This window comes from Geospiza fortis, unplaced genomic scaffold, assembly GCF_000277835.1.
Source record: "Geospiza fortis unplaced genomic scaffold, GeoFor_1.0 scaffold130, whole genome shotgun sequence".
NCBI classification, from domain to species: domain Eukaryota; kingdom Metazoa; phylum Chordata; class Aves; order Passeriformes; family Thraupidae; genus Geospiza; species Geospiza fortis.
In genome coordinates this window covers 1,840,793-1,864,468 of record NW_005054300.1, presented here as the reverse complement: position 1 = coordinate 1,864,468, position 23,676 = coordinate 1,840,793, and the positions used below count along the sequence as shown (strand labels likewise).

At 39.8% G+C, this 23,676-nt stretch overlaps 1 protein-coding gene and 1 long non-coding RNA gene across 2 annotated transcripts in view; one reads left to right on the top strand and one right to left on the bottom strand.

Annotated features, from left to right (window-relative positions):
* The window catches only part of LOC115948600, a 9,581-nt gene extending 9,250 nt beyond the window's left edge, over window positions 1–331 (bottom strand). Inside the window, exon 1 of the long non-coding RNA XR_004082405.1 lies at window positions 103–331. This is a non-coding gene — a long non-coding RNA (uncharacterized LOC115948600). The remainder of the gene's footprint in view (window positions 1–102) is intronic.
* Window positions 332–485: 154 nt separating this feature from the next.
* SHOC2 (SHOC2 leucine rich repeat scaffold protein) overlaps window positions 486–23,676 on the top strand; it is a 62,080-nt gene continuing 38,889 nt past the window's right edge. The window contains exons 1-2 of the mRNA XM_005416377.2: window positions 486–650; window positions 23,617–23,676. The exon at window positions 23,617–23,676 is cut by the window's right edge and continues 866 nt beyond it. The gene's annotated coding sequence lies outside the window, so the exon portion shown is untranslated. The remainder of the gene's footprint in view (window positions 651–23,616) is intronic.

The window sequence follows — 23,676 nt, the reverse complement described above, 5'->3', positions numbered from 1 at the left end:
CGGGGCTCGGCCGAGGGGCTGCCGGGCGATGGCAGCGACCGCCACAACAACAACAACAATAACAACAAAAAGAAAGGAGGAAGCTCCGTCTTACAGCCTCACCTCTTCTCCTCGCTGCCAGCTCTCGGTGCCGGGAGCTGGCACGGAGAAATTGAAGCGAACTGGCGTGTGTGTAGTGGCGGCGGCGCTCCGGGTAATGATTACCGGCGTGCGGGTAATGATTAGCGCTGCCTCTGCCCGTGTCAGCGCGTCCCCCACCCTCTCGCATAGGCGTGAGGCTCTTTTCCTGTTTCACCCGATGTATTTATTGTGGCAGTTCTGATGCAGCCACAGAGACAGAGAACCTCGTTTCAAAAGTCGTCGCCTTCCTGTCTAGCCAGGTGATTTTCCCGGTATTTAAAACAGAGAGGTGTGACAGAGAAAAGCGGTGTGACAGCTTCCCGCGTATATTTGTGGCTGTAGAAGGCATCTTCACCGAGTTGTTCGTGTCTTTTCCTAGGAAATGCTCCAAAAGCTGTAGTAACCTTAGTAAGGTGAACGGCCGCGTTGACTAAAATTGCGACTGGGCGTGAGCTGCACAGCAATTCAGCAGAACTGAAGTTTGGTGAAACTGTGTTGCTGCTTCGCTTGTCCATCCTATTTAGGAACAGGTATGGACGTGGAATAAAACGTCACGGTGTGTGAGAAAGTAATTGTGAAGTGCTGAAATAGTACTGGTAATCTTTAAGTTGTGCTTTTGAGATGGGACTGTGGAAGCATTGAGTTGTGCACATGTGCAGACTTTTGAGGCAGAATATTAATGATCAAGGAGTTGTATTTGTGTGTATTGTCGTTGCTGCAGTACTTGGTGGGGATTTTTTTGACTGTCAGAAGTTGAGATGGTTTTGGTAATCATTTTAAGTGTCTTAATTTTCTACTGTTTCTTGTTTGCGTGTTTGACCTTTTATATTGTTCTTTTCACCTCCTAAACTGTGTGTGTTGGTTTGTTGTTGTTATTTTCTTTTAATCACTAATCATGATGATATACTTCTGTTTATAAAAGCAAGGGCTTAAAGTAGGTGGTGGTCAAATTAAATCATGCTTATTTACAGCCATATTTCAGACATATGTTGTATGGTGATCTTGATACAAACTTAATCTGGTTTTGGGAAAGATTTACAGTATCTTATGAATTTGTTATTACACTACTGTGCATACATTTTAATTTTAGTAACACCCTTATCATCTTAATTCCCCTTGAATGTTTTGGATTTCACTATTTTGTTTTCTGTGTAATTATTCCTTGCTCTGGATGAGTAAAATGGGAGATAATCTTCCTAATTTGAAGCAGTGTTCCTTTAATTTTAGGCTGTTTGTCGGCCATCAGCATTTCTGTACATGTGGCAAGGCAAAGCGTGTATATTAGGCAAAACTAATTTTATATGTAACCTTGTAATACACAAAGATGATTCCAGACAAAGCTCTCCTTGTGTCCACAGCCTTCCTTTGAGGAATACTGAGGGATCCTCAAAGAGGATGCTGTCTTCTTCCACGTCCCTCTGTGTGCTCTTTCTAGAAAGAATCCTCAGCATTTTTTGTTTGTGGTGATGGCAAGGGAGGGTCCATGAGCAGTTCTGGTTGTGAGTAGCTGCTGTTCCCGGTGTAGTTTTTCCTGGTGCAGTTTTTCCTTTCCAGCGTGGCATATCTGTAGGGCAGGAGGTGCTGGGAGGGGCGTTCCTTTGTTATGTTGACACTTTAATCGCACTGACAGGTGTATTCTCCTCCAGGAATTTTGTGTGATTGAAGGGATTCCTTCAGACGAGGAATATTTTCTCCAGCTGTCTCCCTGCGCCGTTAGCCCGTGCGCAGAGATTAATTGCTCGGAAGATCACTGCTGTGCGTGTGCCTTTTAGGAAACCCTTGGATTGATTGTGACTTGGCTGTGGCTTTCTAGAAAAGCATGTTTCTGCTGGAGCAGCGTGTGTGTGGCAGTCCTGGCTTGTCACCGTGAGCCGGCAGCTGTGTCCAGTACCCGTGAAATAGGTGGATGTAGATGCTTGTGTGTGGGCACGGTGCTCATGCATGGTAATTGAATTGGGGCTGTCAAAGCATCTTCTGCATGTTTGAAATAAGGATCACATTCTGTGTTCCCTTCTTCACAAGGCTGAGGAAACGCAGTAAATAACAAAGCTCTGTTTTGGGAAGGTTTAGTATGGTAGCAAGGAAATAAAACTGCCTTAAGAGACCTCAGTGGTTCCAAAATACCACTGTGGAGAATTTGGGTGGGTGCTAGGAAGGAGCCATGTCTCTCTAGGAGCGGGTTCTCATTTCGTGTCTTAGGAAAGACGAAAACTTCTGTGCACAGGAGGGGAAGGCAGCGTTGTCCCTTCCCGTGCCCCACCACAGCCCCTGGGAAGGCTGTCCCTGGTGCCCACCTTGCCCCTGCCCTCCCCAGCGCCTGGGTTTGGGGTATCTGTGCCGTTCCTGGCTGCAGGAAAAACTGCTGCCGTGTCCTCATGTCCAGCCCACCATACCCTCCCGTTCAGCATGGCCAGTGGCATCTCCCGCCCAGAACACTTCGAGGCTCATTGCTTTTGATTTTATTTTTCAGTGGATGTTCTTTTAATCGAAGTGAGGCTTGTTTCTCACTCTGTTGTCGTAATACCTTGTATTTATTTTTACTGCATGCAACTGCATCTCAGAGGAGATATTTCTGCCTCTCGCTTTTTGGCGGGTTTGTGTGTGTGTGTGTGAGAGGGCTGGGGAGGATGCCGTAGAGAAGATTAAAAAGCCAGTTACAGCTGATGGAACAGATAAAAAGAACTCTCGTTTTCGTGGAAACTGTACTGGCCGACATAGTCTAGTCTGTTTGATACAGTGGTCTTGCTGTGTTACAAAATGGATAAAATGTAACAGGTTGATATAATAAGCAAGGTAATGTTTGCTGTATTAGCCATTGACCTTAATTCGCTTGTTTTTTGCTGCATTGCTTTACCTTGACTCTGTTGTGAAATATGCATCACGTACTGTTATAAATCTGGGAATTCTCCAACATCAAATTTGGTTCAATAAAGGCATTTTCAGGATATCCAGGTCTCTGGATGAATAATGAATTTTAATTACTAAGGTTTTTTTCCCATCGTTAACCTCCAGGTAATGTATCTTTTGTATAGAATTTATGGACAGTTTATAATTTCTTTAAAAAAAAGTGAGTTTGTGCCGTGTGGTGATTTTGGACAGTTTTAAGATTGTCGCAGTTTAAGAGGTGCTTTATCTGTATTGCTCTACAAGAGAAATGAGAGAACAGAGCCCATCATATAATTGCAGACATGCTGACTGCTGTGAGGATATATTAAGAGGCTGTGAATTGGTGTAGATAAATACTAGGATGCACGGTCAAAGAACTTTTTAAAACAATCTGGCTTGCCTGTATACTTGGTTGTTTTAGTATTGTTTTACATTGAGGTGTACATGTTGGGGAAAAAAGGTAAATACTTGAGTCTATTAGTTTGCTTTTTGCTTTCTCTACAAAAGCATAGTCTGTTCTCAGAGTGGATGTGCATTAGATCCTGGTTTGCACGCCTGCCTCCCTTTCTGTCTCAACCAGTGCTGGAGAGCATTGTTTTCTGCCACGGGGAAGTACATACCCGATTTTTATGTACTATTTTTGAGCCAAGTTGAAAGTTTGCTGCTGTGTGTTAGTGGTGCGGGGTTTTACCGGGAGGAGCAGCCCTGGGGACCGAGCTGTGCTGTCTTGTGAGACATGAGGCTGGTGCTCGCATGGAGTTGGTTGTAGCTCTCACCTTTGCTGTGCTAATCATCTGCGTGCTTTTGTGCCCAAGGACGCTTCATATTCTGAGCGTGAGCCAGAGGTGCGCTGCGATCCGGCAGGCACTATTTCCATGGAGCCCTGTGGATCCCGTAGATATTGTATCCGGTTCAGTGGACCTGCCTACCCTGTGGTCGGAGGCTTTTTGTTATGCATGCATCCTAATTGTTCTTTCTGTCGGCATTGTGCGCTGACTGAAGGGGCTGTGCACCAATGCAAATAGCCTTTCTAATACCTTCCGCATTTGCATTATAATGGCTGCATAAATATTGCAGCACATCTCAATTCACTCACTGCTTTGACTGCTGGGCTTTAAAATAGGTTCTTTCTGTAGCACAGATCTTGTTCGTGGTTGGTATTGCTTTGGAGAGGGGTTCTGAAGTGCATCCCTATTAAATAGTGAGGCTTGTTTGTGATGAGGTGCAATTTTAACTTAGCTATGTTCTGGTCTCCCACTGCTTTCAGCCCACAGGTTGATACATGCACTTGGAGGCAAAAAAATTTCAAGCTTTAGCAGTTTTTCACCAACTATTTCTAAACTCACTATATTTGGGGTTGCAAAACATGTTTGCTTGAGGTTTTGTTTTGCATTAATTCCAGAAATCCTATGGAGGTCTGTGAGAATATTTCCTACATAAGAAATGTGAAACATTGTGCCACTGTCGTTTTGGTGCTGAAACATTTGTTGACTTACTGAAAGTGTCGATACAGGGATGTGACTGAAAGCAGACACTCTTTTTGGGGACTGGTGGCAGATTGCCATCACCTGTCTGTCAAAAGTTTGCTTTACAGAGTTGTTAAACAGAACAGTGATTACTATCACGTACTTGACTCTTAGTGATTAATAGATGCGCAGAGACTTTTTAATATCATCACAGAATGCAGCTTTTCTTGTGGCTATAGACTTGTTATTAATGCAATGTGTCAAATTTTGGGAATGGTAGTACATGAAACTGGTGTTTCTATTTTTTGGCTAATTTGTTCTAATCCTAGGGTTCACTCTGTCTTCTGTGTTTTAGTGTATGAAAACTGCAGCAAGAAAAGTATGTTTAAATCAAATGTTAGGGTTTTTTTAAATATATCTGATGTTAGTAGCTTGTCACTCTTCCCCTTGTTTGCACATATTAAAGCAGTATGATTTATTCAGGTTAAGGATATGCAGAATGAGTTTGTTGTAAGAATTAAAATTACAGAAACGGTTTTCTGAAACAGTAAGTGATAGCATTGTAGGAATCCTAAATTTACTTAGGACTTCTATATGATGATGGATGATTCACTTACGTATGAAGTATTCTGTGTAGTGCTGCAAACAACATATGTATTACTATAATACAGTACTTTTAACACTTATCCTGTCAAAAAATTGTGTCTATTAGAAGTTTAGAATAACTATAGTGATGGGCATGAAAATGCAAGGTTAAATAGTGTCATGTGAAAGCATAAAAATAATCTTGAAACTCCAATACCTGTGAACACTAAGCTATAGTGTATCTATACTTAATGTACAGATATATATGGATTTTAATTGCCTATTAGATATTACAGATAATGTTGGTTTAGTACATCAAGAAATATGGCAAAACCACTTCAGGATTTGCAGTTGTATTTAGATCTGTGTTTTCAATGTCTCCATGCTAATAGAAATTAGTAATAAATCAGAAATTGAAGAGTTGTTTCGTGACAGTTTGAATGGTCAGAACAATCCATTGGTCTGGAATGTTGTCTTAACTGGGAAGAAAAGTAAGTATATTTATTACTTTTATGAAGAAATACCTGACTGGCAGCCAAAACAACCAGGGCTCGATATTTGTTTGTGGGGAGTCAGATTTCTCTCTTTTCCTTTTCCTTTCTCTTGCCTGTGCCCCAGCCATTTAAATCTTGGCAAATAGGGGATTTTGCTTTCTCTTTGTTATGAGACTTCTGTCCTGTGACTGCCAGTAATGGTGGTCTGTGTAATTGTAGCATGTGAACTGTCCAGTCTCCTATATAATAAGATTCCTGACTGTTGTAAATTTTTTTGATGCTGAAAGTTATAATCTGTTTTGTAATACACAGCATTAATCGTGGTTATTGAGAATTGTCCTGGGAGGAAATTCTCATGTTGTGTCAAAAGGCTCAGAGCAAAAAAAACGAAGAGCTCTTTTTTACTATTTCTTAACTGTTGCTTAGACTTTTCTTTTATAAACAAAAGAAACCTATTCAGTGTGTCACAACTTAAAGCTTATATTGCATAGTAGTGAAGGTTGTAGTAAATCTGTAGATAATTAGCTGAAGCTCTATGTACAGTGCAACTGCAGGTGCTGAATAAAGTGCATTGTGCTATGGAAAGGTTCAGACTCTTAGCTTCCGTCTTCCTTTTTTGTTTGTGTTAGACCTAATCTAGCATCATTGCATCCTCATGAAAAAAAGAACACCTTGTAATCTCTCCCACTGCTTTTCTCCAACTCAACACCCCCCCAGTCAACCTGCAACTGTCCAAGGCAAAGAAAAAATTGAGCAATCATTATTCTCTTCATTAAATGAGAAGTTGTGTTTCTGAAATTGTGGTGTTGGAGTTTTGTGCTTTGTTATATTCCCCTTCCCCCTCTGCTGCAGAAAAGCAGAACTATGCATTTCTTTTAATTCCAAGGGATAACTGCACAGCCAGGAGTCTTCTGCAGATTGCTGCAAATACCAGCTCCTGTTTAGAAGCATGTAGTTACATGGAGTCACTGTGTGTAGCAGAGAGAAAATGACTTCACTAGCAAACTATATGTCTCCTGGGGGCATCAGGTGGCTTAATATGTAAACAAAAGTCCACTGCAGTCAAAAATAGATCTTTATAAAAAGAAATAGTGCAAAAAGTGACCTCCTAAACAAGGAAGTGGAGGGCTAACAGAGAATTCATCTGTGTAGTCCTGCAAAATGCTGATCATAGCAGAGTATGAAGGATTTACCATGAAATCCCATTTTGCTGTTTCTTCTGATGTACCACTTAGAGTACATGACTTTTAAAAATGGTACATGTAGAGAAATGACTGTACAATCAAAGGGTCTAAAGCCAAGAATATATAATATGCATAATTTGGAGTGATTTGCACAAATTTCTTATTGAAGGGATGTATGGGTTAAATGAAACCTCAGCTCAAATGTTCTTGTTAATATGTTAAATTGTGACAATTACTTTTCTAATGGTTCTTCAAATCTGATGGCTATTGTTCAGTACTTATAAAACCAAAAATATTACTTATTAAAGAGAATGTTATAACAGTGGCAGTTGCATGAGCTTTATTGAATTGAAAATTGTAGATTTCATGAAAAGGGAAATTCGTCTTAGTAAATAGCACTAATGAAAATACCTGGGAGCTTGTTTTAGTGCAGCAGATTTTGTTTTGTTCTGTTCATGTCTTTTGGACTCTCTGACGGTGTGCAGATGATCACAGATTTCAGGTAATCATATTTGTTTTTCACGGTGGGCTATGTATTTGCTTTTGGGAATACTCAAAAAATTGTTTGGCAGATGTCTTTATAGCATATTGTGTGTGGCAGGCCTAGCTAGGAGGGAAAAATGTTTAAATATTATACCTATGAGTTGTAATACAGAATTTAAATACAACAAGATGGATTTTTCCCCCCCCCGTGATTTCATCCATAAATTTATTTTCTGTGTTTTAGGTCATCATTAGGGACATTTTTACAGTAGCAATTTCTCTTTTCTCTTCATCGTAAGAAGTCTTTAGATAAATCTTTTTAGTTATTTCTTGCATTTGGGCTGTATCCTGTCTTGTCTTTTGAAACTTATCTCTTTGCAGGGCGGCTCTTTGGAGAAGCCCTAAGTCATACCCAGCTATCGAGGTTTCAGTTACATGTTCTCACTGTAGTATCATGTTTTCTTCTTCTAAACTGAGATGCTGTTTATTGAACCAATTAGCTGCTGGGTGCAAGCCAGAACTTTCTCCTGAAATCAGAATTAATGAATAAACAAATTCCTCTGGAAGGATTCCTGTTCTCACCGGGCAGTGACAGTTAACGTGTGACAGTGGCACTGTTTGTGTCCTGTCACCTCAGTGCCTGTGCGTGTGTCTGGGTCTGTACTCAGCCCTGCCAAAATCCGTGGGGTGAACTTCTGAGTATGGATCACAACGTTCACATCACATATTTGATGGTATGTCTGTCTTGGGCTGGTTTTGAAACCATTCCAGCTCTTGTGTAGTCAGCAGATGGGATGCATACGCCTTCATTAGCAAGCAGTTAACTCCGCTGCTAGGGCTGAGTTTCCATCACGCTCCGGGTCTCTGACTTGGCTCTTTCTGCATTCCAGCTCCCACTGTTTGTTCTGCTGTCTCCAAGAAGAAATCGACAGGAGCGTTACATGCCCCTGCCCTCCTGTGGTAACGAAAACCCAAATGTTTTCCTCAAAATCAGGTTGTGTAAAAGTAAAAGAGAGAGAGAGGAGAACAAGGAACTAGATTTTCTCTTCTGGAGCAGCTGCTCACATCTCAAGATGTGCATTTGCCTTTGGTGAGATGTTCTGCTTCAGAAGCCCTGGAAAAATCATAGTAATTTCTGAATTTGCTGTTGCAGTATCAAAAAGACCTTGTAGCCTTTTATAGTCTTGAATAAGCTTTCTTGCCTTTATTTGTGATGTGTACTATCCCTTTTGCATTAGAGAAATTAAGGCACAAATTACAGGGAAGAATTTGACCAGCAGCAATGGCAGTGGGATAGCTCTGCCTTCCCTCCTGTGAGCCATGGGAGCTGAAACCCAGTCCTAGGACGTGGCTTGGAGGCACCAAGCTCGCCATGGTTGAGGAACAGAGGTGGATCCCAGCCTCAAACTCCTGACTCCTCCTGGCCAAGTGGAAGGTGGAGAAAGGCAAATGGGCATAAACCCATGGCTGCAGTGAGATCTTTGTTTGGAGGGTAGTGTGTGTCATCTTTGAATGTACAGTGTGGTAACAAGTAGTCATGTGGTCTGACAGGATCCTGAGATGGTTGTAATCTGTATGTGAATTCTTATTTCTTAATGATCCTCTGTATTAAGAATACTAAAAGAAAGATGCTCTCAATTTCAAAGCTTGTAGTGTATATAAGCTATGGGCTTACACCCTCAGTCTCTGTAGGCAAATCTTTGTGTTGTTCTCAACCTGTAAAGTCTTGGAATAGGAAATCTGTGTTTGTCACAGCTTTCAGTCCTGTGATTTTCAGTGTCTACTGAAACTGGTTTGTTTTGTTTTTTCCACTTAAACCTGCTTTATGTTAGCAGGAAGACTTTCACAGTTTGCATGCTGTTGGTTCTTTGGGCCAGCTTGCTGTCTTTCAGAAGTATTTAATATAAGCTGATCAGTTGTATACCATGGTAATCTAAAAGTATCCTTGAGAGCTGCTTCTACTGATTTTTGCATTGCTTTGTACTTTTACAGCATGATTTTTGCTCCCTCTTCATCTTTGAACTACATAATTAGTTGAAATATCTTCTAACAAAAAGAAATGGTCCAGAATAAGTTTTTTTAAATCTTGGCTGGAAATGTCTTATTTTGTGACACAGAAACAAGTTAATGCAAGGCAGAAGGGTGTAGAGAACATGAAAGGTACTCATTGCTCCTGCTTGTCTGTATTCCCTTATCCTGAGGTAACGTGAGGTATCCTGCCTCCATTCATCTTAATGCACACATTCAGGTATGTGTGCATGCCTGAACTTTTTCCAGGTCACTGCTATGCTTCCACCATTGGATGACTCTGTTTGCAAGTCTAGAGGTATAAAGTTTTCTAACAAAAGCAGGGGGAGAGAGCATGGAAAGTTTGTATGTGAGTGCACTTTCAAATTGCTGTTTCTAAATGGAAATTAGTGATGATTTGAACTCTCTCATGCACTTTTCCAGTGCTAGAGCAGTGACTTGTCATGTGAGCAAAAAGTTCTGCTTGGGTTGTATGTGACTGTAAAAGCTCATGGACTGAATTTCAAGTTTTCTAGGTGCAGAGTGTAAAATTACTGCTGAGACTACTTAAATCCCTTCCAAGACTAAGTTTTCTTTCCTGTGTAAGCAACTTTCTCAAGTAGTGGAGGGTGAGATCAGTAACAGCTCTGGATATATCTTAGTTATTATTTTTATGTAAATTCAGTGTTGTATAGCCTGGTTTGTAACTAAATGAGGCTAGGAACTCAGGAGCTAATTAACAAGTTTTCATTTGTGGGGTTCTGCTTTGATGGATCTCCCAGAAGTACTTCAGGTGTGTGTATATATTCATCCACTACAAATGTGCTGCTCTTCAGTTACCAAAACTAAATGGGCAGAACCTGATTAATAGAATAGAATTAATTATGCTGAAAATAATATTTTCACCAGTTTTTGACCACTTTTCAGGTAGCTACTCCAAAATAAAGTTATTGATGCATTGCAGAGATTATTAGTCCAGAATCACATCATTTAGGATTCATTTGGATTCTCATTTTCCTTGCTGTCAAAACTCTTAATTACCAGCTAGTGAGCACTGTAAGTTCTCTTGTCAGTCAGATGTGGGAGGCTGGTTGTATGGCCCTTTTTCTGACCTCCTCTGATCATGGACACTTTTCATCCAAGGCTGCTGCTTGGTTTTGATTATTAGTATCACTATTAATGTGCAGCTTTTACCACTGGCTGGTGCTTGCAGCCAAATGTAAATAAAATATCCCAGCTTGAATAGCAGTGACAAATGAAAGCTTAAACAGGTGATCACAGAGCAGAGTAATTAGCCAGTGCAAAGAAGTGGTTCTTTTAGGTCAAGCTTTTCATTTGCTTTAAGGGTCACTTGCCTTAAGGGTCACTTTTCAGTATGAGGTGCTCTGATATGCTGACAATAGTTGTCATTATACCATTATAATTATATATGCATACATATATATATATACACATACATATAAAGGTAGGGGGGAGAATTACAGAATCACATTGCACTTTGTGCAGTTTACCAAAGTCACTTGTGGATCACTCCCAACTTTGTTTTGGTACTTCTGGTGAAAACTAGTGGTACTTGAATTAAGTAATGTGGCTTTTATGCAAACCTCCTAATATTTGAAACAGTATCTAGAAATAATAAGTAACAAATGGAGAGCTCCTGATGATAATACAGATGAGGAAGATATTTTAACTGGAACAGATGGTATTTTTTCAGCCTAATTTGGATTTGCTGTGTTATCTCCCTTTTTATTTAACGGTCAGCCTTTTGTATCTCTATTAGCAACTTCATTTATTGTATATGGAGGCATGACTAATGTGTTGGAGCATGCAGGGCAGCATGGCTTGGAAGCAGTCCACAGGCCAGAACTGCCTTTCAGGGCACTGATTTGCTTCCTATTTCTAAAGGACAGGTGGAAGGGCTATTTGGGCAATAAATACTTTGGCAATGAATTTTTTCTTAGATAGCACTTTGTACTCTTGTCTAGACATAATGGTAGCGTGGCTAAAGGATGAAGGGCACAGACAATTTTCTAGCAGATTCCTGCAGTTATGGTATGTTATAAATATGAGAAGAAGAGGACCCATAGAAGCATCCACTGAAGATACCACCTTCTTCTGGAGAGAGATGAAGAGCTCCTGAATCAAAATAATAATTTATTGATAAATGCTAGAAGCAGGAACAAGATGATGCTGTGTAAGATCATGCTGTAATGCAGCCCACAGTGATGAGTGAGTGTTGGCAGAGATCATCTGGTCTGGATTTAGTGGTAGTGTTATTTGCTCTGCAAAATAAGCTAAAAGTTGGTTGTGAGAAAAATGATCAGTGAAACAGCATCATCTGTACAGATCTGACATGAGGAATTTAGGAGTTAGAGGACAGTGCACAGTGTGTCAAAAAGAGAGGCTGTGGTTAAACCTTTTTCTCTCAGTCATATTTCCAACTGGTAGTCCTCACAAGCACGGATCAAATTAAGCTTTAGAAAGCAAGAATAATTTAAAATGAAAATTTCCTTCTTTGCATCATGTCTGAATTTGACCCCCATAGGATGCTGATCTAATATAAAGTGATTTAATGTGTATATTTGCTTTAAAAGAATTTAATTCCTGTTAATTCCTGTTTATAGCATCTAAGTGTGCTTCAGTACTAAGCTAGTACTGACAGTTGTCAGACTAGTTATGCTACTCTGTAAGAATTACAGAAGCTTAGAAGCTTTTGGGTTGGTAGGAATTTGTGCAGTACACTCTGATATTCAGCTCTTCAGATTTCAACTTCTCCTCCTCCTGTTTGAAAAATTATTGTCATAGAATGTAAGAAGGAGGGGAGGAAGGAGGAATTGTGGGGGAGAGAAGCTGCCCCTGTTTGCACAACCCCGTGCCCAAGAATCACAGGAGCTGGGGGCTGGTGGGGAGGAGGTTTCCTCAGACATGTGCTGATCTTTTAGCCCCAGATGGGAATAAAATAGTGCATGTAACTGGATGTTTCTTGCCTTGCAGCAAAGGGAGGGATGGAGCAAGGCTTGTGGTGGGATGGAGGAATAGCTCTGGCACGTTGTGCCTGGCTGGGAGGGTGGCACTGGCTGTGCCCTGTTGCAGGGCTCGCAGCAGTTCAGGTCCTGCTCCACACATCCTTCTTAGCCACTTCTGATGTCCTGCCTGTCTGTCTGCTACTGCTCTTTGGTTATTCCTGTACATTGTCAGAGTTCCTTGCAGCCTGTACCCAGTGCTCCTGTCTCACTTCAGGTGCATGCTGGTGGTTTTCATCTCTCTTTTATCCATTCTGGTGTTTGCTCTCTTTTTCTCATTCTTTATGTTTTTATTGGAAGTGTCATTCCTGTGATTTTTTTTCCTTCCTTCCTCACTATTTTCAGAATGGTTGAGTAAGAAAGGAACAAGCAGGTGGAAAGTATTAGTTAAAATTAGTCAATCAACTTCTTTGTTAAACTGATTTTTATTTATTTGTTTCTAGAGTTTCTGGTACAGTGTTTCTACAGTTTCAGTTTCTTATTCTCTCTGTTCAGGAGCTCTGTTCTCAAGTCCTCAGATATGTTCTTAGTATTCTCATACTGTTCATATATATATAGTACCCTTATTTTGAACATATTGTTCTGGAGCATATTGTCATACTAAAATTTGTTCAGTCCTTCAAGTCAATTTGTGAGGCTGTATATTTTTTCTGAGTGCTTTGAGCATATGTCTAATACTTTTTGGATTACACTTGGTTTGAAAAGGACTCACTGTCTTTTAATCTGAGTTGGTTCCACCCCTGCAACTCATGTGAATGTCACTTAAGCAATTGAAATACTCCTCTCCTGCCCTGTGCATTAGTGCAAAAATTAAGGCTCCATCACTTTTGTTGAGCTTTTACTTGGGGGTTGGGTCAGGGTCACTCTGCAAGGAGCTGAGAGCATCCTCACCTCTGTGCAGGTCAGAGAGGAGCAGATGTGGGCAATCCCAGTGCAGGGAATCACCTGTTCTCAGCTTGTAAAGTTCAGTGCAATCCTCTGGTCCATCTATGCAATGGGAACACGTTCTGCAAGGCACAAATATCTGGAGACCAGCAGGCCTGGTAAGACACTGCTGTACCTGAGCTGCTGTAAAGGTTGTATTTTAAATGTTCACAAACACACAATTTCTTGCTGAATTATCTAGACATTTATGACATCTGTTTTCTGCCTGAAACAAAGGCCAGTAAGGTGCAAAAGTGTCACTCAGTATAAATAGGCATATAATACAATTTTGATTTTAATTTTGTTAGGATAGCGATGTGAACTTTAGTGTAGCTCTAAGCTAGCCTGCTTATTCATCAGTTTTTTCAGATTTCCATTATCTTTTTAATTTTTTTGGAAAGTGGTGAGGTAAAGGATATTGTTGCAATATTTATACAATCTTGTTTTATTCAGATTGCATCTAATTTTTTTTCCATGACGTTTTTCAGGTTAGCACTGCTGCTGCTTTCTACTTCTGCAATACACAATCCTTTCAAGTGTGCTAAGAGTCTATCACTGAGCTGATTTTTGACGAGCAGAAATCCTGTTTTTCACTGTTTCTAGGAAAATTGTAATTGAAGACATTTTGGTGGGTTTTTTTTTTTTGGAAGAAAAGAAAAGGATGCCTCATCTGAACAGATTTTGAAGAATCTGCTTGGAAGGGATCATAGATCTTTTTACTTTTTTTTTCTTTTGAAGGAAAACATCTTGTTCCTGTGAAAGGACCCAATTTATCATGTGTTTTCCAGAATTGTTAGTATATGTGAAATAATCTTTTAATTGGTCTCAAAATTGTGAGCAGAGTAGTGTTCAGTGCTGGGGCTGAGGGTGTTTTGTGCATCAGGCTCTGTGACAGTGGGGATGAGGATGAGGAGAATTCATGGTAGGTCTGGACATTTCATGGCTCTTAACAGGAAGGTGAACAGAGCTTTCTTTCTCGTCCTTGTTTGTTTCACTTTTCATCTGCTATCCTGGGAAAGAAATCTCTGGGATCATTCTGGGAATCTGTAAGAATGTGGATGAACTTGCAATAAATTCAAATGCTGTCATTTTTGGGTTTTTTGTAATGCTAATGCATTCAATGTTGAGTGGGGAAGAAAAGATGTAAAAAGCTAAATAAAAATACTCCTAAGAAGTTATGAAAATTAAATTTTCATTATAAAGCAATCAGAATTAGGTAGGTGTGAAAGAGATGGCTTCCAGTGCTGTAGGTGACCATTCAGAGCGTGTTTCACAATCACTACATACTTTTGCCATCTCCAAGACCCCTTCTCCAGGCAGTGTGTAGGAGCAGCAGTGGTGCCTGTTGATGGATTATTTTCTCAGTATTTTCATGGCTGTGATACTCTCTTATGTAGAATTTCCTATCAGCTGCTTCTTGCCCATCAGCTGTGCCTGCCAGCGTCCCATCCTTGTTCTTGCTCCAGCTCCTGCCTCTTTCTCAGCTTGCCTGTGCTCCTGGCAGGAACTTTTTCCTCTGTGTGCCTGCTGTGACCCAGAGGGAGGGGGGGAGGACAGTAGGAGGATGTCTCAGCTGAAAGCAAAGGCCTGTGTGGCCCCTCTGGGTTGACTTGCTCTGTGGAAATACCTTGTGTCAGAAGCTGTTGGCGTTGAGGAGGTGAAGCAGGCTCAGGAATGAATATGTGGTGAAATTCACTGTGGCACCAAACATTATAAGAGATTTGAAGTCCCTAGTCTAAACTAAAACTGCCATAGTTATGAAATTGGTGTTAAGATTCCCTTCAACTCGAACAAAGCCATGTGCTTTTACCAGCTGTTAGTCTTGCAAACAGCTGAACCAAGTAAATTGTCTTACCTTTCCATTCTTATGTTCCCTCAAGGTCCCTCTCTCCAACCCCAAAACAATCCAAAAAATCCTGAGGGCTGGCAGGCAGATGCTGCCAAATGTCAGCTTGAAGGAGTGAAGTCTTGTTCAGATCAGTGTGGAGCCCTGGCTGTATGCAGGGCCACCTGAATCACCTCTGGAATGCATCTGTTTGTTTCAATAACACTTCACTGCTTTCTGTCATTGTGTTTAATTCTGTTATGCTCAATGGGGGAAAGCAGTTGAAAGCTTTGAAAGAGGCTTGGGAGTAATTTTGGTCTTCATCACCTCCTCAGGGTGTGTAATGAGCCTGCATTTCCATGGTGCCATTAATTGGTGAAGTTCCCTGAGGTATTTCTGAGTTGCTTTGGCTTCTCCAGCTGTGGCCGAGCATCATTTCGAGCAGTGGTGCAGGAACATGGAATCCATTGGAATGTGGTGCCCATTGGAATGTGGTAATCTGCTTAGCCATGTGCAGTAATGCAGCATGAGAGGGTGAGGACAGGGAGGGAATAATGCAAAAGCCAGTTGAAACTGAGTGGGCAGAATGCAATTAAGCTCAGAAATGTAGCAGTTAAAAATGAGACTCCAGCTGGAGTGGGCACACACAATACAGGGAAAATAGCATTTCTCTTTGACAGTTTCTAGTTCTTGCATCTGAGTATTTGGATGGCAGAAGTGGTCGGTCACATCATGTTTAGGCAAATGATTGCTGGAGAAAAGAGATGAGAAGTTTTAAACTTATATCTAGTTAGCTGAAACACAGCAATTTCTTTGTCCTCATGTTATATATATATATATACACAAACATATATACATACATATATTAACCTGGCCTGAATTAGTTGCTTTCAGCAGGTAAGATGCATTTATCTGAAAGAGTCAGATTATAAAACCAAACAAAAAAACTTCACTGGAAAGAGCACTGCTTGAGCAATAATGGGGGAAGATGTGTAGATTTTTTTTGACTTTTCATTCAGTCTGCATTTGTTTTGGTTTCCTGTAATATTTAAATATATAATGTAAATTTTGGGAAAATATAATGTCATAAAGAAACAGGTCTAGCTGATCATTGTGCAGTTTTCAAGTAAATTTTATTTAATTTAGTTGTATTGAAGCAGAAAGGTACACTTAGAGCAAATTTGATGCTGATTGTGGTTGTTATCTTTTCTCTGGAAAGAATGCTGATCTGTTCAAGGAGCTAGATGTTTTCTGAACTGATCAGATCCAAAATATGTTAATGATTTTAAGAACTGATCAGATCCAAAATATGTTAATGATTTTAAAGGTGAGGACATGTGTAATTGGAAACTTGTGGGTAAAGTATTTTTTTGGGCTTTGACAGACACTTCTATATCTTCCAAACTCACAATGTTAGTTGAAAAGTAAATGTTACTGCAGATTTCCTTTTCAATGCATTAGTTATATTTTAAACTAGATGTTCAATAAAACAAATATGTCCAGGCTTTTGTCATCATAACTGAAGATCAAGAACTGCAAATACTTTTAGCTAAAAACAATAAAAAATTGAAGAGAGGCCAGATATTGTTCAGTGCTGAGCTGCAATAATGTAGATGTTGTGGCTTTGTCTGCTAGAACATAGAAGATATAGAGTTGTTGCTCCTTTTCGTGTACAAAATTATGTTAAAACCACATCTTAAGTTGTTTTTAGATAGGTGGGTTTTTTTTTCAGCAGTGTTCCTCTGCAAAAGGATCCAGTGACATACAGTCACTAATTATGCTCAGAAAATTCGAGGTACTGATATTCATCCTGCACTGAACTTTGTGAAATCATCATGATTATTACAGAAAAGCATATAGAAGAAGGTGAGCCAACTTACTGCATCAAATTCAGAGAGAAATAAACAGAGAACTGCTACAATGAACAAGATTTTTGATAGATAAACCTGTGTTGCTGTTAGGGGCCAGGGTAGGATGCCATCCTAGATAGTAATTTTGTTTAGTTGTTATGGGGTTTTGTGTGTGCTTTGTCCCAATCTCTGTAGGATCAACACAACTTAATTTGTTGCTAATATAGATAATTAGTAGATGTTACTCTGCTGTTGCTTTGTGTGTTTACTTTCTCTCTTGCTTGTAATTCATGTTTAGTCTCCTTTTTAGTAGGTTTTGTTTTGATAAGTTGTTTTTATTGCTCAGAGGAAATGAGGAATGAACGAAAAATATTTGATGCTGGTTTGTAGTTTGTATCATCACCTTTGGTGGGACCTGTGCCATTTTCTGTCAAACTGGTAACAAAACTGTATGGCAGGTTGCTTCCTTTGTCTATAGGAGTTGTTGAGGGATCTGAATAGTTTTGTCTGGGTGCTGTGTAGTGGTAATAGTGAAAGTTTGTTTTATATTGGAAATTAAGTTTTTGCTACAAGTGGGTGATCTTTATTCAAAGGAGGGTATTGGGTGGATAGGGAGCGCTTGCTCTTACAGAAGGTTGTATGCCACTATAGATAGAGAAGTTGTATGGTCACAAAAACAAGAACTGGGTTTTCCTACACTGGCAAATCCATTTAGAATGACCCTTTTAAGAGATATTAGAACCTGCACTAAATCCTGGAAATTTGTTTCATCTAGAAAGTTAGGATTTTTAAATTTCATATATTATGCAGGATTACACAGCCTGCTGATACAGCGAGTTGCCATGGAAATAGAGACATGCAGCTCAAAAGGTACATGCTGGGGGGCCACACATGTAGAAAGTACCTTTTTGCATATTAAAATAAGCTGCTCCATGGAGTTAGCAGAATTCTTTGCTCTTGGAGTCTGTTTCTGCAAAAACAGGCAATGGTATTTTATAACTTGGCCAAAAAACTAGTGGGTTTTTGTTCCTGCAAAGGAGAAGAAGAGAGAGTGCTTCATAAAAATAATGTTGGAGCACACAGAATGAATCACAGTATGTATATTTTTGTACTTGCTAGGTGAGTTCAAAGGCAGGGCACAAAAGATTATTTCTACCTCCTACGAACTTAAGGCGTAGGTGACTTTCTGTCTGCAAGTGTGGAGCCTTTTTGTCCCGACTGCTCTGGACTTTGGTATGTGACCTGGCACTTAGTGCAGGGAAATGATTCCAGAGAGCAGCAAAGCTGGTGACCAGTGAGTGAAAAGGTGGATTCCAAAGCTTCAAACCCAATGGTGATGTCCATGTGCCTGCCCATTTGCCCTGGAAGGGCACAGTTGTGTCAGAAGCTGGGATGGGATGTCCTGGGAGATCTGTCTGGTTCTGCAAACACATGATCATCAACCTTCAAAATCTTTAGAAACTCACTTGCTTATTTATAGTTACTCCAGGTGTAACTGCACATAGGTTTATGATTAGGTGCCTGTAGTTACAGACATGCTTGCAGGTTTAAGGCGCCACAATGAAGAATAAGGAAGCCCTTGGAGGTGGTCTAAATGCAGTTTGTTGCCCCCTTGGGCTGAGGTTTGCTCAGTCATTCCCTCCACCCCAGGTTTTGCTGGAGTGCGAGGCTGGGTTATGCTCAGCTGTTTGGCAGCCATGGAGGCAGCAAACAGTCGGGATGCTCTTGGCTGCAGTCCTGTGGCAGATGAAGATGTTCTGAAGGGCTTGGAGGGCTGTCAGGGCCCAGGCCTTCTCCTTGCCCAGCTCCACAGGCTCAGGCTGTGCCTGCAGTGAGCAAGCCGCTCCCTCAGCATGAGAGGGGATTAGGGGGAAAGCTGTGTCACATCCTGGGGTGTTGATATCAGGCTGAATTGGTAGCCTGTGAACTACCATCTGCTGGCAATCCACTTAGAGGACTAAGATGAATTTAATGGTCAGCCTTTTCTATTGAACAAGCCAACCAGGGTAGCTGGCACCATGACAGTATTGCCCTGCTGTCATTGAGCACCCTGTATTCTGGAATGACAGGTTTCTTCCCAAAGAAGAGAAGCTGTCTAGCTGGCATATTTCAGGAGCACTGCTTTTGTCGAGATAGATGAGACTGTTTTTGATCTCTGGTGGAGTGATGGCTGGTTGTTCCCTTGCTGTCTCCATACCTCTGAGTGAGGTTTTGTGTTTAGAGGAGCTGTGCAACCACTGGTGGCTGATTCAGCAGTTTGCTCCCAGCTGGTCCGTGGTGGCTGCAGTGGCAGAAGCTGAAATGCACTTACACAGATGAAAACTCTGTAGGTCAGATGTTTGAAGCTAGCAAATTGTAGGAGAGAATGTGCTTTGTTTGCAAGTGACTCGTTGGCTTAAGCTATTTAGGTTTCCAAATGAAAGTAGTGACTATGGTGGTTGAGGTTTTTTTGGGTTGGCTTTTTTTTTTTTTTTGCATATGTGGTATAAAATGAAATGGAAATTCATTGTAGCCACTTGGGCTAAGCTTTAAATTTCATCCATAGCTTACTGATGTGTTCATCTTTGTGGTGTACTGGAATATGAAATGTTTTTGATGTATCCTATGCTGCTCTAATTAAAAGGTAAATACTTTTAACAACACAGATTTTTTTTTAGTTTGTTTGTGAAGAGGTGTTGCTGCAATTACCAGATAGCATTTGAACTCTGCCTTGTTGTTAAGAATCACTTAGGGCTGACTAATCAGAAATACCTAGATCAGAATTGCAATCTCTGAACATTTTATTTATTATGTAGTAGTAGAATAATTTTTTGCTTACTCCAGAGTGTTAAGTAGGAGCTGATTCCTTATTTCTTCAACTTGTTTTGTATTCGGAATGATCATCTGCAGTTATTTAGGTTGAAAAGCCCTAGCCATGGTGTGGGCTAAGTTTAGTACGAACACAGAATGAGGAGAAAAATCATTCCCACTGTGATAAAAAGTTCTATATGTAGTAAAAAAAATTCTTTTAAAATGCAGGCCTGTATGTCTCTTGCTACATTACAAAAGTAAGATTCTGTTACATTTGAGTGTAATGTGTTACACTTCAGTGAAAATGATGCCTTAGATATTACATGCTTAGAATATCAGAACTGTTTATGGTTTGAAGTGCCTGGTTAGGCTACTGAAACACAGTAAGGGTTTAGGTGGAGCTGTAAAGTGACCATTTTGTAAGATGACGTGCCACGATGATTTTCCTTTGGCAGAGAATCCTGCTGTTGGTTACCCTCGTCACTTGAGAGGGAAACGTTTCAGCTGTGGGAGACTCTTTATTTCAGTTAACAATTCCTTCTTCAAGCCATCTCTGTGAACTCACAGGAAACTTTCACATAATTACAAGTCACAAGACACTTGAAGGCGTCCTCTGGGAAGTGAGGGATTGCTGGGAGTATTTCATGCAGGGAACAGCCTGTTCTGGGGGGTCCCACTTTTTTGCAGTAGTGGGTAGGAGACAGTTAAGGCTTTTACAGCCTTACTTCAATAGCAGTTGGCTGAAATCCTTTATCTCAAGCCTCATATTGTGTTAGATAGTGACCAGGAAACATCAGTATTTATATTGCCAAATTGCACTGATTAGTGTAGTGTTATTCCTAGAACTGCAAAATGTTCCTACATTACTGCACTTTTAATAAAGCATTTATTGCATAGATGTTTTAGGTTGTATTGCTCAGAAAAACTGAAATCTCTTTTCAATTACTTTTACATATTAAAAAAAAAATCATTAAAATTTACAAGGTAAATGTGTTTCTCTTTTCCACATGGTAAGGAAGGTTATACAGTTTAGGCTTAAGTAGCTTCTGTTTCTGAAGTTTCATCAGTTACAGATGACAGAAAAAATGAAATGCATCTGGTTTATGTTCACCAGACATCAGGAGGAGTGGATCAAAACTCTGAAGTTGGTTATTTATAGCTATTTACAAATATTTTACTTTAAAAAAGTAATACTCGGAACAGGGAAGAGATTATTTTCCTTAACTTCTTTAAACTTTTTTTTCCCTCACATACTGTGCCAAGCAAGTCTTATTAAATTTTCCAAGTTCTCCAGGACATAATAGTTAAATGTTTTTATGTCAATTAATATTGACAGGAAGTCAGTTTGAACAGCATTGGAAAATGGAAGTAGTTGGCAGAACTAGCTAATTTCACTTAATTTCCTTTTGCTAAAAATATCTCTGAAAGAAGCTCTCCTTTTGGGATACAATGAATTCTTGTTTGACTGTAGTTTAGAATTGATGGTGACTCTTGTCCTTTAACTGAAAGGGCTTGAAAAATATGCATAACCTTTTGAAACATATTTAACTTTCTCTGTAGTATGTGTTATTATACTAATGCCCACCAAAAGTTTACATACAGGTTTGACTTGATGTATGTGAGTAACTCCATCAGCTTGAATGACCTGCAGTAGAGATCATGTAGAGCATTAAAGATGAACATTTAATTTCTTTCTAGGTACAATTAAAGTTATTGCTAACCAAGACAGTGAAATGCGTGCAGATTATTTGGAGCACTTGCGCTGCCGAGCTGCTTTCAGCAGCACTAATCTCCAGCAGTCTTTCTTTTCTGAGGCTCTTTTCTAAACCTCCTCCAGCTGCTGCGCACATAAGAAATGAAACAAATCTCTTGGTGGGTTCTAAATTTGATTAAATTGAAAGCTCAAGAGAGCAGCAGCCCTTTGAGTATTTTGCACTTTGGGGGCTGGATGAGGAGCAGGAGCTGTTCTGGCGCTCAGGTCTCTTTTCTGTCTATTATTGGAATTCAGAAACTGTGTTAGTTCTTGATTCTTTGTGTTACTGTTTCATAATGAAAACCTTGTCAAGCCTTTGGGGCTCCCACCCTTCAGTCAGCTGTGTTTTTGCACTGGGAGTCATTGCATGTCCTATTACTGGCATTTTACAAGCGTGTTGATTATACATTGCTGAGAAGCAGTTTTAAATATAATCTGGTGAGGTTAGCAATCTTGAGGAGAGGTTAAATTAATGGATGGTGTAAAAGCCATGTGGAAGTCTTAAGGATAGAACCAGTAAAGAACTTCTAGTAAAGAACTGGCTTGTGCTGCTTTAGAAAACTCAACAGTGCAGAAAATTTCCAAGTTAAAAACTGTTTTTGATTGCTGCTGCTAGCATTCAGCCATGGTTCTTTACAACAGAGCTGTCCAGAACACAGGAACTGGAGGCAGTTTTGGGCTTTTGGGGAGGAAGGGTTATCTTTTTTTGATATTACAGTGTTTGTAGCACAATTGGTGATGCTGCAGCAGTAATGAATCAGGGTGAAGGACTGAAAGGCACCTCCTGTGGCAGGTTCTCTTTTGAGCATTTTTACTAAACAGCTGGATTTGAACTTTGGGGGTAAAGTGGCTGGTCCTTCTGATTATTATTAAATATATTTTCTTCACCTTTTTAAAAAATATGAATGAGTATGTATATCTATATATAGAGCAAAGTGTTCAGCTTTGTGTTCTCCCTGTACATTTTTGTATTTGAAGGTAATCATACACTACATGACCACAGTTAAAAATAGTTACTTGAGCTTTGCTAAAAAATGTTTGTATTTATAGTACTTGTGATGGCTTAAGTATGCAAAATATTATTTAATAGATTTTGATTACAAGCTTTATGAACTTGTGCAGGAGTTGGAAAGCCAGGACAGTGACACAGTTCCTGTGAAGGTTTTAAGAGTATTTAAACAAGGTGGCTGGGAAATAAGGGACCTTTCTTCAGCAGCGGATACTTCGTATCAAAGCTAAAAGGTGGACTAGTATAGAGACATTGAATTATTGTTGCCATTGATTGTTTATTTTTCTTCCACAAAGACACATTCAAAAACGTTTCCACACTGCATTAAGTTCTTGGGCATGTCATGTGTTTTGAATTGAAGTATGAAGAAAAGCTAATTTTCATGATGCATTATGATTTTGTAAAAATGTAAATTGGTCTTTATAGGTTTGAGACATCTGTTCACTTCCTAGTCTGCATTGTATTTATTGAGAAGGGAAATTAGAGATATGGTAAAGATATATTGTGTCCTACTCCCAAGAGAAATTACTTCATAATTTTGCTTATCTTGAAGCATAATATATTGTTTCTTCTGGGCTTTGGGCTGACTTTTTTGATAGGTGTATTTTAAAAACCCTTGTGCTTGGTTCTTCAAAGCATATGAAGCTGGTGAGAACATTCTGCTCCACATGAAAAGCAGAGACCTGCAGTTCAGAGTTGGTCAGAAGAGAGATCTCAAGCCAAAGTGTTTGTGTTACTGAGCATATTAGATTTTACTGTAGATTCAACTGAGAGTCTCTTGTGCTAAAAGAATAAGCCTGTACAGTTTTTTTTTTTGAAGAGGCAGGCACTTAAAACTATAGCAGATATTTATTGGCTGATTGGGCATTGAGGGAAGAGAGAATATTGATGTTGATGACCAGGGGGTTATTTTAAGAACTAGGTAAGACATAAGATAATGTAGTATTAAATGTAGTACTGAAGGCAGTATTATGTTTAAGAACTGTGATTTTTCTTCCCTCACATATACTAATTACTACAGTTCTTGTGTCACAATGGCTTTTGTGAGCAATATGTGTAGTATTTCTGATTTAGCCTTGGGTTTTTCATTGACATTTGAACAGAAGGACAAATCATTAACCTGAGTTAGTGAGCACAGGCTCAATGTAGAAACACTCAGTATTTAACTGGAAGTTTTATATTTACACTAACTTTGGCTTCTCTTCTCTGTGTTCCAGAAATACTAATACGGAGCATTTGACCTGATCTCTACAGCTGGATCTCCTGATAGCAGGATT